General features: G+C 53.3%; 1 protein-coding gene across 6 annotated transcripts in view; it reads left to right on the forward strand.

Moving 5' to 3' along the window:
* TMEM63C (transmembrane protein 63C) overlaps positions 1–12,884 on the forward strand; it is an 86,357-nt gene that overhangs the window by 28,867 nt on the left and 44,606 nt on the right. The gene's annotated exons all lie outside the window — the stretch shown is intronic.

Below are 12,884 nucleotides of genomic sequence, written 5' to 3' on the forward strand. Positions count from 1 at the left end.
CTCATGGGGCCTTCATTCCAATGAGGGTCGAGCAGATGATAAACAGCATAAACCACGGATGAAGGATGTTAGAAGGCAGCGAATGTGACGGAAACACAGAGAAGGAAAAGGGGGAGTGCCAGAATTGGTAAATAAGATCATCAGGACGGTTGAGTTCAGTTCAGTTGCTCAGTCGTGTCCGACTCTTTGTGACTCCATGGACTGCAGCACGCCAGGCCTCCCTGTCCATCACCAACTCCCAGAGTTTACTCAAACTCATGTCCATCAAGTCACTGATGCCATCCAACCATCTCATGCTCTGTCGCCCCCTTCTCCTCTCTCCTTCAATCTTTCCCAGCATCAGGGTCTTTTCAAAGAACTTGGTTCTTTGCATCAGGTGGCCAAAGTATTGGAGTTTCAGCTTCAGCATCAGTCCTTCCAGTGAATATTCAGGACTGATTTCCTTTAGGATGGACTGGTTGGATCATCAGGACAGGTCTCACCAAAACAGTGACATTTGAGACAGCAGTTGTCTGCTCCCCTTGGGAACCCTCTGAGAAGTCAGTGGCCCAGAATCAGGGCCAGGTGCCTTTCAGGAGCTACTAGCGTAGGAGCACAATCTGGACTCCCTTCCAGTCTCAGCCCAGATAATGCCATGCTCTTCCTCTGGCACCTTCAACAGCTCCCTGCTGGCTACAGTATTACATGCAAATCATTCAGCCTGAAATTCAGGACCTCATGTTCCCCCACCTGCCTGTTATCATACCAGATTCTTCTCACCTAGCCTCTGCAGTCAAGTCAATCTAACCTGCCGTTTCTGGAATATTCCCCTCTATGCTTCCTTTCTCTACTCATTTGCCCCCTTTGCCCAGACAGAAGACTGCCCCCACTGTCTTCTGCCAGCCGCGAGATCCCACCTGTCCCTGTCTGAAGCCTTCCCTGACCCCCTGAGGCCCTGGTCTCTCAGCCCTATCACCGTGGCTTGTATCTTTCTCATTGCATGGCCCTTACTCTGCCTTGAATGTGGGTCTTGGTTGAACTATCTGATCTCTCCCCTGCCAGGCAGAGTCTGTGGTTCTTTCACCTCCAGCAGGTGGAGGGCTCAGTGAACAACTGGCTGGGTGGAGGGTGCCCAAACTCAAAGGCCCCCAGCAACACTGAGACAAGCCCAGGGGAGCCTTTGCCTGCTCAGAGAAAGAAGGCAGAAATGGGAAGCCAGCAGGAAAGGAGAAAAGGAACTAACAGCATGGGTGAGATTTGCTGGAGAAGTCATGAAAGAGGAGAGAGAGAAATCTCCCCCGTGTGTCTTCCAGACAGACAGACTGTCACAAAGACACAAGGTTAGGTGTCTTCCCCAGAAGAAAATCTCTCTTCTCCCTTGAGTGTCCCAGGCCAGTGCTCTTCTTGCGTCTGATTAGAACACCTCTTGCTGCAGCTGAACCTCATACCCTCTGGTTCCATCCTCTGCATTCAGGTCCCTATTTGAGTACTCATTCAGCCTGGCTCAGAGTGGCCTTCCTTACCCTCCCTGCCAAGAGGTGAGAGCAAGGTTGTAACAAGGCTGGCCAGAGACCCCTATAACCACCCAGAGGCTGCCTGGGGGCCAGGGACTGAGGGGCCACCCTAAGTCATGGAGGTTGTGCCGGCCAGTCACCCCTTAGCCTCTCTTCGGGGCTAAGCTTCATCACAAGCAGATCTGTAAATAGAGTGCCCCAGCCCTGTAGCCCTGTGGTTCTTGGGCCCCTGTGTCCCCGCTCTGGCCCCAGGCCACGGGAAACCATGTGAGCCAGACCCACAGCCTCTGCCATCTGGCTCCCAGCTTCGCTGGAGCAGCTGTGCTCACAGAGCACCTTCCTTCTGCCTCTCTGCAGATCCCCGCTGTCCCTCCCCGATGCTGCCCAAGGGAGTGGTTTCCAGCTGGGGGGAAACCTCTGCTCCCACCTCCCTCTCCGCATGGGTGCACATGCAGTCCCCTCCTGGAATGCCCCGCCCTGGCCTCCACACCACAACTCGTCTTCAGGTCAGGATCCATCCCCACATAGGCTCAAGGTTGGGAACGTGGCTACCGGAAGCAGGCTGGGCTCAAATCTCCCTTCAGCAACAATCAGTTCAGTTCAGTTCAGTCGCTCAGTCGTGTCTGACTCTTTGCAACCCCATGAATAGCAGCACGCCAGGCCTCCCTGTCCATCACCAACTCCCACAGTTCACTCAGACTCACGTCCATCGAGTCAGTAATGCCATCCAGCCATCTCATTCTCTGTCTTCCCCTTCTCCTCCTGCACCCAATCCCTCCCAGCATCAGAGTCTTTTGCAATGAGTCAACTCTTCGCATGAGGTGGCCAAAGTATTGGAGTTTCAGCTTTAGCATCAGTCCTTCCAAAGAAATCCCAGCAACAAGAGTTCCCTCTTATTGTGAGTCTTGAAAGAGTGCACGTTTGCAAAGTCTCAGCACAGTGCCTGGCAGTGAGCCTTCAATTAATGTGACTACGGTCGGTAGTTCCTCTCTTAAGAGCTAACTTTGGCTGACACCTCCCCCAGGCAGCCTTCCCGGGTTGCTCCAGGCTCAGCCAAAGGCTCCTCCTCAGTGCTCCCAGAATCCCTTCAGCGGGCCTCTGGAGTTCATTTAGGCAGAGCCATCCTGGTTTCCTGGTGGATCTGTGTACCCACTGGAATCTTGTGCCTAGACTGTCAGTGTCTTGAGTGCAGGGAACAGGGCCCATTATTTTACTGAATAAATGATTTCACGAGTGGGTGGGTGACTGTGAGAGGCAGACCATGGAATAGAATTGAGCCCGCCAGCCCTGACTTTTCCGGGGGCCTGTCCTAAAAGATGTGGATGCCTGCTGCAAGGCCTGGGGGAGATGGAGGAGGAACCCCGTCCCATATTGTACGCGCTAACGCGGTGATTCTCAAAGCAAGATCCCAGTCCAGCAGTGTCAGCATCACCCGAGATCTTATTCGAGATGCAGACCCTCAGGCCCCACCCCACACCTGCTGCATCAGACCCTCTGCCGTGGGGCCCAGCCATCTGCCGTGTAACAGCCCTCCGGGTGACACTGGTTTACCAAAGTTTGAGAACCACTGCTCTCATGTTTTAGAGTAACTCGGATTCATGGGAGGGGGTCTCTCTCTCTCAGGGGTCTCTGCTCTTCTGAAGGACTCCAAGAAGGCTGTCAGGCTGGCAAGATATGGCTCCTGTAAGACCCACACTCCTAACCTTGAGACCCTTTTACCAACAGAACAGGTGCAATGGAGGGCACCCTCCCCGCAGACCACCCCCTTTCCCAGGCGGCCCTAGACCAGAGGAGGGGCTGTGCCAACCCAGCCTTGCTGTTGGTCCCTCTCCTCTACCCCTGGCCCGAATTTCCCTCAAGGCCAACCTCTGCTGCCGCAGCAGCCCCAGGGCAGGCTTCTGGAAAGTTAGGGCCAAGAGAGACTTTAGAGATCGTTGACTGTATACACATCAGCTCTCAAACACACCAAAGCACATGCATACACACACACACATACATGTACACACAAAACTGCACATAAATGAACACGCAAACATGCATGTACCCCAAAATACACACAACACCTAAAATTCAAATTGCAGCCATAAATACTTTCCCAAGCACACACAGACACACACAGACTCCAAACCCACTGATACACACACCTCAGGATACACAGACACAAATGCACGGGCCCGTTGTCTTCGTCTTCTGGGGCAGCTGTAACGCATGAACCGGGTGACTGACGTTTGCTCTCCTCCTCTCCCTGGAGGCTGTAAGTCCAAAATCAAGCTGCTGGCAGGGCCGTGCTCCCTCTGCAGGCTCGCGGGAAGCGCCTTCTTTGCTTCTTCCAGTTTCTGGTGGGTGGATGACCCTGGGTGTTCCTTTGCTGATCTCTGCTCTGTCTGCGCGTGGCTTTCTTCTCTGCGTGTCTCTCCATGTGGCCTTATTGGAAGAACGCAGCCACTGAATTCCGGGCCCACTCTAATGCAGTATAGCTTCGTTTTAACTAACATCTCTGCTTGGTGATAAGTCGCTTCAGTCGTGTCTGACTCTTTGCAACGCTGTGGACTGTAGCCCACTAGGCTCCTCTGTCCTTGGGATTCTCCAGGCAAGAATACTGGAGTGGGTTGCCATGCCCTCCTCCAGGGGATCTTCCCAACTCAGGGATGGAACCCACACCTCTCAGGTCTCCTGCATTGGCAGGCGGGTTATCATTAGCGCCACCCGGAAAGCCCCAGTATGTCTGCAGATTACCTATTTTTAAATAAGGTTGTAATTTTTTTAGGTTGTCTTGTTTTACTTGAAGAATAATTGATAATGTTATATTAGTTTCAGTTATACAACATGATCTGGTATTTGCATATATTGCAAAATGACCACCACAATAAGTTCAGTTACCTGCCATCACCATACATATTATCCAAATAAAGGCTATATGCTGTGGGAGGTAGAGAAGCACTTTCAGCCCAGTAGGTCCACACATCCCAAGGTACAGAGACTGACCCTCCGCCCCCCACCACACACACACCCTTGCAGATGGGAACTCTGAGTGCCTTGATGTCAGGGCTGCCCATTCCCCTTCTCCGGGCCCAGCATGGAGTTGCTGCCCCTGTGGTAGTAACTGTCACGTGGTGCTTGTCATCTTTGTTTGGCCTTTTTTTTTTTTTGGTTTGGTTAGTTATCATCTTAGTACAAAATCCAAAGAGTAGAAAGGAGGATATCATGGAAAGTCATCCTTCCTTTCCCTGCCTCAACCTCCATCTCATTCCCTTCCCAGGAGGCAGCCCCATCAAGAGTTTCTTGAGTTTCCTTCCTGAGAAAAGTCCAGGCCCGGGCAGGGCTCCGGTTCCTCTTTGCTCTGATTGCTCTCACCTGACCGGGTGCCCACCGAGGGCAGAGCCCCCTGCCGTCCTCCCCACATCCTAGTCCAGTGCGGGACGCAGAGCAAGGCGTTCAGTGAAGGCTGGCTCTGTCTGCACAGCAGCAAATCATCAACAGCTGGTTGGCCTGCGTGGGCCAGGGCTCAGCCTCCTGGCTGCAAGATTCTTGGGTCTCTCCGCCTCCCGCCAGCCTGCGACACAGTCCACTACGAGAGCCCCTCTGACAGCAGGGGGAGCTGGGCTGGAACGGCGCCCCGTAGCATCCCCCCTGCTCGCTCCTGCTGTCGGGCACCTTCCTCCCCTGGCGGATGCAGATGGACTGGGGCCTTCCTCCGCCGTGGCTCCATCCCAGCTGCCCCCCTCTCTCAGTCCGCTGCAGAGGAGCCCATCAGACAAGAGGCTGAGGAGGGAGCCGTACTGCAGGCAGCTTAGCTTGGGGGACGGGGGTCCAGCCGCTGCTGAGCTCAGTGCGGACTTGTTACCACGGAGACGGAAACTGCAGCAATAACTCAGGTTGAATCGGCAATAACTCAGGTTGAATCGAAGGCTGCAGCTTCACCAGGTTGCGGAGGGCGTGGATGTTTCCCCCAACACTCAGATACCAGATGACTTGTCACCATTTTTCCCCCCACTAAATCCTGGTGGCTCAGACAGTAAAGCGTCTGCTTACAATGTGGGAGACCCGGGTTCAATCCCTGGGTTGGGAAGATCCCCTGGAGAAGGAAATGGCAACCCACTCCAGTACTCTTGCCTGGAAAATCTCATAAACGGAGGAACCTGGCAGGCTACACTCCACGGGGTCGCAAAGAGTCGGGCACGACTGAGTGACTTCACTTTCTTTTTCTGACATAAATGGATACCTCGGTCCAAGATTTCATCATTCCCCGGATCCTCTGAATGAGGAGAGCCTGGTGGGGGGCCGGGGCGGGGGGCGGGGGTGGACCGAGTGGAGCCGTAGCGCTTCCCGTGAGACTGCAAGCTGCGGAAATGCGAGCCAGCAGCAGCCTTCGCTCATCTGAGGAAGGAGGGGCTTGGGGTAGAGGGTCTGTAAGAGCCCTTCCAGCCAAGATGCTGAGTCTGAGATCACGGGGCCAGATGAGACCCGCCCTAGTTCCGCTGCTGATCATCCCTTTCTTCAACAAATATTTGTAAAGCGCTGTGCTCTACCCAGCACAGCAGAGAAAATAATGAGCAAATACAGCCCCTGGGCTCTGTCATCAAGGAGCTTTCCATTCACCAAGGGAGGCAGCCATTTGCTGTGTCATTCCATGAATAAACATTAGAGGGACTAGGTACCCGGGGGCTTCCCAGGTGGCACAGTGGTAAAGAATCTGCCCGCAATGCAGGAGACACAGGAGATGTGGGTTCGATCCCAGGGTCGGGAAGATCCCCTGGAGGAGTAAATGGCAACCCACTCCAGTATTCTTGCCTGGAGAATTCCATGAACAGAGGAGCCTGGTGGGTTGTAGTCCATGGAGTCCCAAAGAGTCAGACCTGACTGAGCAACTGAGCAGGCATGCATGCACCAGTTACTCACAAGGAAATAATACTTCACTGTACTGAGCCATGGGCGTGTGCTAGGCACTGTTCTGAGTGTTTCATGTGAATTGGTTCATGTAATCCTCACATTCACCCGGCCAGGTAGAGGCTATTAACATCCTCACTTTACAGATAAGGAAACTGAGGCCCGGGGAGGTTAAGACATTTGCCTAAAGACATGGAGCTAGTAAGTAGCAGAGGTAGGGTTTGGATCCCAGGAGTCCAGTCTCACTAGGGGCCCACACCTAAGCACCAAGCTCTGTCTGTCTCCCAGGATGCCGTGAAGCATGAGATGTGGGGGCTTGACCTGGACTGGAGCTGTTTGCTAAGGAGGCAGAAATAGAATGAGATTAACTAGTGGGAAAATGAGTTAACTCAGGGGCGGGAGGGGGAACACTCCAGGTAGGAGGGCTAGCATATGCAAAGGCAGGAGGGAAGGTGGCATGCTTCAGGCACTGAGGGACAGACAGAGGGGCCAGGGGGTGGAAATGAGGGGAGAGGTGGGTGAGATGGATCTGGAGCCATGGGCAGGCCTTGTTGGCTATGTCAAGAAGAGCTACAGAGAGCCCTTTCAGACGATTCCATCATGAGCTGCAGGACCACTAAGGCTCACCTGGTCCTAGAAGGGTCCCTGGACACCATCAATTGGGCTCCGCAGCCCTCCCAGTGAGTTCTGTCCCTTCTTACAGACTGTATGTTATAATTGCCTCTTAGCCAAGGCCTTTGACACACCCCTTCTAGAGCGTGGCTGGTGGAAGGAGAGGTACATCTCATCCTTCTTAGTGCCGCCAGCCTTAGAGAACGCAGGAGAGGGTACATGAAGGGAGAATGAGCTTGCTGAGACCCAGGGAGCCTGGAGGAAGCGAAGCTGAGCTGGCCTGACGGTGGAGCATCCTTCTGTGGGGAGGTTCACGAGGCCTTTCCACAAAGGAGAGGGCAGAGAAACCCAGAGCCTTTGAGGGACCGGGGCTGCCCATCCACTGGAGCTGAGGCTCCTTCTCGGGAGATGGGGCAGACGAGACTGGAGGAGTCCTAGGGCCAAGGGGGCCTCTGCCTGGAGCAGGCCAGGAGCCAAGAGCTCAGATGTCAGAAGGAGCTATGGAAAGTCTCAGGCCTTGGCTTCAGACCCCTGCCTCCATCTGCCTTACCACTGTGGGCTGTGTGACCCTGGGTAGGCTCCTCACCCTCTCTGGGCCTCAGCATCCTCTTGGGCCAGATGGGGACAGTCATTACCCCTGCTGCCACCAGGCTGTTGGGGGTCAGGAGGGATGATGACTGTGAACACACTTCGCCACCTGGAAGAATGCATGCCCCTGTCAGGCACCGCGGAGACAGTCCAGAGGCCAGGCCAGCCCAGGAGGCTCCTGTCTCTCCTTTATTCCCTTCCCCACGGGGATCTAGGTTTAGACTGCCCCAGTTACACTGCTGGGGCCTTAGTGGTCCTGATCTTCCACTGACTGATCGATGTGGGGTCTTTGGGAAGGGAGGCTGGCCCCCACTTGCTCAGGTGAGAGCTGCCCTGGGCACCACGGAGCCCCCTCCCCGGTTACTGCACCTGGGTCCTCACCATGCGGCCAGCGCCGCAGCTGCTGGGGGAGCTCCTGACCTGGGGAGGGAGGGGCGGCTAATGGCCACCTTGGCCCACATGGTGCCCCTGGCCCAGCCAGGCCCTGTGGATGGAGCAGGGAAGGAGTGGCCTCAGATTCACCTTCACTCTTCCTTCTGAGCACGCAGCTGGCACAGGAACCCCTGGGCCACCCTAAGGGCCTGGCCCCTGCACCCTCTCCACCCTCTCTGCCCCATTGACAAGCTTGAGTGGGAGCTGGTCACGATGTGGCCCCTCAAAGCGGTGAAGGAAAAGGATTTGATGCCAAAGGATGAGGAGAAGCTGATTGTATGTTCAGTTCAGTTCAGTTCAATCGTGTCTGACTCTTTGCAGCCCCATGGACCGCAGCACACCAGGCCTCCCTGTCCATCACCAACTCCTGGAGTCCACCCAAACCCATGTCCATCAAGTCGGTGATGCCATCCAACCATCTCATCCTCTGTCATCCCCTTCTCCTCCCTCCTTCAATCTTTCCCAGCATCAGGGTCTTTTCAAAAGAGTCAACTCTTTGCATCAGGTGGCCAAAGTATTGGAGTTTCAGCTTCAACATCAGTCCTTCCAATGAATATTCAGGACTGATTTCCTTAAGGATGGACTGGTTGGATCTCCTTGCAGTCCAAGGGACTCTCAAGAGTCTTCTCCAACACCACAGTTCAAAAGCATCAATTCTTTGGCTCTCAGCTTTCTTTATAGTCCAACTCTCACATCCTAGAAATACCAAGGCTGCCTTTTTGAATAGGATTTTTTTCTAATTATAAATAATAATATATGCTTATGTTTAATGGTTTTTCAAATTTAGGAAATACTTTTCAAATGCTAGTAAAATAGTCCCACCACCCAGAGATAGCTGGTCTTTTTTCTACAGGTATAATTTTGGTTTTTTATATCCTGCCCCTGCCTTTCTTTTTGAACTGAAATCATCTAGTTCGCCATCTTTATAGCCTGCTGTCTTCACTCCTTACTTTGTGTTTTCAGCACAAGTAGGGCATTGTCCCTCCTTCTCCCGGTGTGTGCCTGTCACCGCCCAGCTCCCAGGGGCGGGGTCTTGATGTCATTCCCACTGCTGCCTCTCCCCTGCCTCCAGCCCTGTTTGGACACAGTTATGGTGGCTCACTGGCTTCCGGGCCATAGGAAAAGCATGGGCTCTGGGTGTGGGTGCAGAGTCTGGGGGGCAAGGGAAGGAATCTTCCCAGCAAGCATAGGGACTCATGCAGGGTGGGGGAGCACCCAGAGGGAAGGCGGTGAAGGGGGAGCCGGCACACTCAGCTTGCGCCCTGGGTCCAAGAGGCTACGGTCTCCCCTGGCTGCACTCCAGCCCCCTCTACCCTGGCAGCCTTTCCTCCTGGTTAGAGGAGAGCCCCTGGGATGTAGTAGAGATCCTGGGTTGGGGAGTGGGGTGCTGTCTTCCTGAAGCCCAGAAATACAGCCTTCCCCAAATGGGCCAGGCAGCTCTCTGCTCACATGGTGCCTTCAGAGGTCATGTGATGTGGTGGAACCAGACCTTTTAGATGTCGATTCTGCCTCTGTCTCTCCTCAGCTGTGTAGCTTTAGGCCCATTGCTTGACCTCTGTGAGCCTCAGTTTCTCTACCTGGAGAATGGGGCTACTGATATCCACCTTTTAGGCTGCCACCTCTGACCTGGCTTGTGAGGCATGCGTGGTGGCCCCGTCTGGCCCTCCACAAACATCTGTGTCCTCTCCTCCCCCTCCTTCTGAGGATTTGTCACGGGCTGTGTCCACTTGGGCCTGGAGTTCATCCCTGGGATTCTCTGTCAGCTTTTTCTCTTCTCCACTTAGCTTCTGTCTTTAGCCTCCTAGAAGCTTTGTTCCTATTTCCTGGGATGTTTGCTGGAGTTTGCTGCCTTGGGGGTGGCACATGGAAAAATGGTTGGTAAGGGGGCTGGGGAATCAGCTGCCCCGGGCTCAGGTCCCACTCCTCTCCTGAACTTGGCCATCACTTAACTTCTGTATGCCCAAGATGGGTAATAATAGTACCTCCCCATCGTTAGCACAGAAAGCAAAAACCACTCTAAGAACCTTAAGTAAACCTTAAGCAAACAGAATTTAAACCAGAGAATTACATACTCTAATTCTAACGCTAGAACCTGGGTCTTCAAAACAGAGCAGAGCTGATTTAACTGCTTCTGAGCCACAGCCAAGATGGGACTACCGGAGCCATGAATTCTGTGTTCTCTTTCTTGCAAGCCAGGACCTAGGAGCCTCTGCAGCCTACCCCAGGGTGTCTTCTCGCCCCTCCTCCCTGGGAGCATTGATCTGGGCATTGATCTGCTGCAGATAACTCCTTCCCCTCCTCAACGTTGTTTGTCAGCAGAACGCAGCGAGGGCAGCAGGCCTTATAAATCTATCTCCAGTGCATATAAATCGATGGAACTCGATGTCTATTTAAAACCCCAGCTGCAAGGGAGTGTTGTAAATGTAGTTTTCAGCTTTCTAGCTTCTGCAATATAGGAAGGTATACTGGGAAGAGGAGGGAATGGGTGCCGAAGGCCATTGACCATAGCCAATAGGCAATCTGATACGTTTGTTGTTAACCCGGTTGATGCATTAAGAGAATTGGCACAGTGCCTGGCACACAGAACTCATTCAGTAGCTGTTTTCTGGCATTATTATCGGGCCAGGAGCATCGTCGAGCACTGCTCACAGGACCCTGGCAGAGAGAAGCAGCCCCAGAAAAGAGCGGCCTGGTGTGGTGCTGTCCATGGTGCTGAGTGCGCTTCTGATCTTAGCGGGAGAGACCCCAACCCACTCACCCCACACTGGGGCTGCTGGCTACAGGGGTGATGGAGGGGACCATTCAGGAGCTTCTGAATGGAGGCTGACCTTAATCCTAGAAAGAGGATAGCACAGGCAGCAACCCCATTTGGGGTACTTATAGTTTATAAAAATGTCTCCATGTACTGTCTCCTTTAAGCAATCTTCATAACGACTCTGATACAGGCAGGATAGATGTAATTATGTTCGTTGGTGGTTCAGACAGTAAAGAGTCTGCCTGCAGTGTGGGAGACCTGGGTTCAATCCCTGATCAGAAAGATCCCCTGGAGAAGGAAATGGCAACCCACACCAGTATTCTTGCCCAGGAAGAAGTGGCCAGGTCACTAACCTCTGACCCAGGGAGAAATGCAAGAGTTTGGGGATTCAAAGGAAAAGGTGGTGTGGGTCTCTTTAGATTTCTGGTGAATGTTCCACTGACTCAGAACAAGCTGGGAGGGGGGAAGGGAGATCTCCTGAGAGATGAATATAAGGACCAGTCTCATGAGCTGCCCCACAGCGACACGACTTTAGGGACACTAGCTGCAGTCCTTTATCCCCAAACCTCTTCATCCTCATTGCCTATTTAGAGGGAGTCAGAAAACCTTTTAGATCTTCAAGAACCCCTTATCTAGATCAAATAACCCTAGAAATCTTAAGCTGCTGTTTCTCTTTCTTGGCTGCACATAAAAATTGACTGGAGATTCTCATATCTGAAGTCTGGAGTGCAGCGTGAGTCTTCTGGATCTACTTAACACCTACCGGGTAATTCCAGTGTCCACCACCCCAGGCTGAGCATCACTGGTCTATGCCCAAGAGTGCTGAATGGGGAGCCAGAAAATTCAAGTTCTGATCCCAAATCTACCAACTTCCCTGTGTGTGCATGCTAAGTGGCTTCAGTCGTGTCTGACTCTTTGTGGCCCATCGCCCACCAGGCTTCTCTGTCCGTGGGATTCTCTAGGCAAGAATACTAGAGTGTGTTGCTAGTCCCTTCCCCAGGGGATCTTCCCAACCCAGGGATCGAACCTGCATCTCTTCCTGCATTGGCAGGCGGGTTCTATACCACTAGCACCATCTGGGAAGCCCAACTTCCCCACCCTTAGGCAAATCTCTTAGCTTGCTGCTGACCCATTTTCTTTATGTGTAATGTTGGGCAAACCATCCTTAGTGAAATCACTCAGTCGTGTCTGACTCTTTGCAACCCCAGGGACTGCAGCCCACCAGGCTCCTCCATTAATGGAATTTTCCAGGCAAAAGTAGTAGAGTGGGTCACCATTTCCTTCTCCAGGGGAATCTTCCTGACCGAGGGATCAAACCTGGGTCTCCCACATTGCAGGCAGATGCTTTTACCATCTGAGCCACCAGGGAAGTCCAACCTTAGCTGTGAAAATATGAGGAGACTCAAGGGCAGTTCAGAACAAGGAAGGACTTACTGACATTTAGGGGAAGAGTCATAGCCAGCTGGCATGGCGGGGAGGGAGAGACGTGAATCGGAACCTTCACTGTAACAGCCACCTCCCCTCCTCCCTGTCCCCCAGAGGAACCCCCCAGTGGTGAGAGTGAACCTGAGCTTTTGTCCTGGAAGGGTGGGGGTGGGGACAGAATCTGAGGGTGGAGGGCAGGGATGGGATATAAGGAAAGACACAGAGAGGAGGGGAAATGGGACCCATGCCCAAGGCCAGGAATGCTGTGTTTTTTTGTTTTGTTTTTTTTTTTTTAAGTCCAGAATCATGGAAAATAATCTTTCTTGTTATGAACAAAAGGTGTTGAATTATTGAAGAGGCTGAGAAGGCCAGATGGCAGGAGAGTGCAGGGCATGCTCTGTGGCTTCATGTGCTCTGGTGGGGAAAGGCCTCGGGGACAGGATTGGGCAGCTCCCTATCCACAGCTCCTTCCCCTTGGACACTGCGAGTGGCTGCAGTGATTCTCATCTACAAATCAATGGCCAAGCCCTGTGGACCAGTTCCTGAGAATTCATGGGGATAGCGGAGCAGAGTCAGCTCAGGCTGCCGGCTGTGTGGGTGTTGGCTGCGCCTCTGGGACACCTGGGATCCTGGCTCCAGCCTGGTCCTCAGAGACCTCCCAACCAAACCCCTTATCCTACAGACAGGAGGCC

The sequence above is a fragment of the Bos taurus genome, chromosome 10 (assembly GCF_002263795.3).
Source record: "Bos taurus isolate L1 Dominette 01449 registration number 42190680 breed Hereford chromosome 10, ARS-UCD2.0, whole genome shotgun sequence".
NCBI lineage: Eukaryota > Metazoa > Chordata > Mammalia > Artiodactyla > Bovidae > Bos > Bos taurus.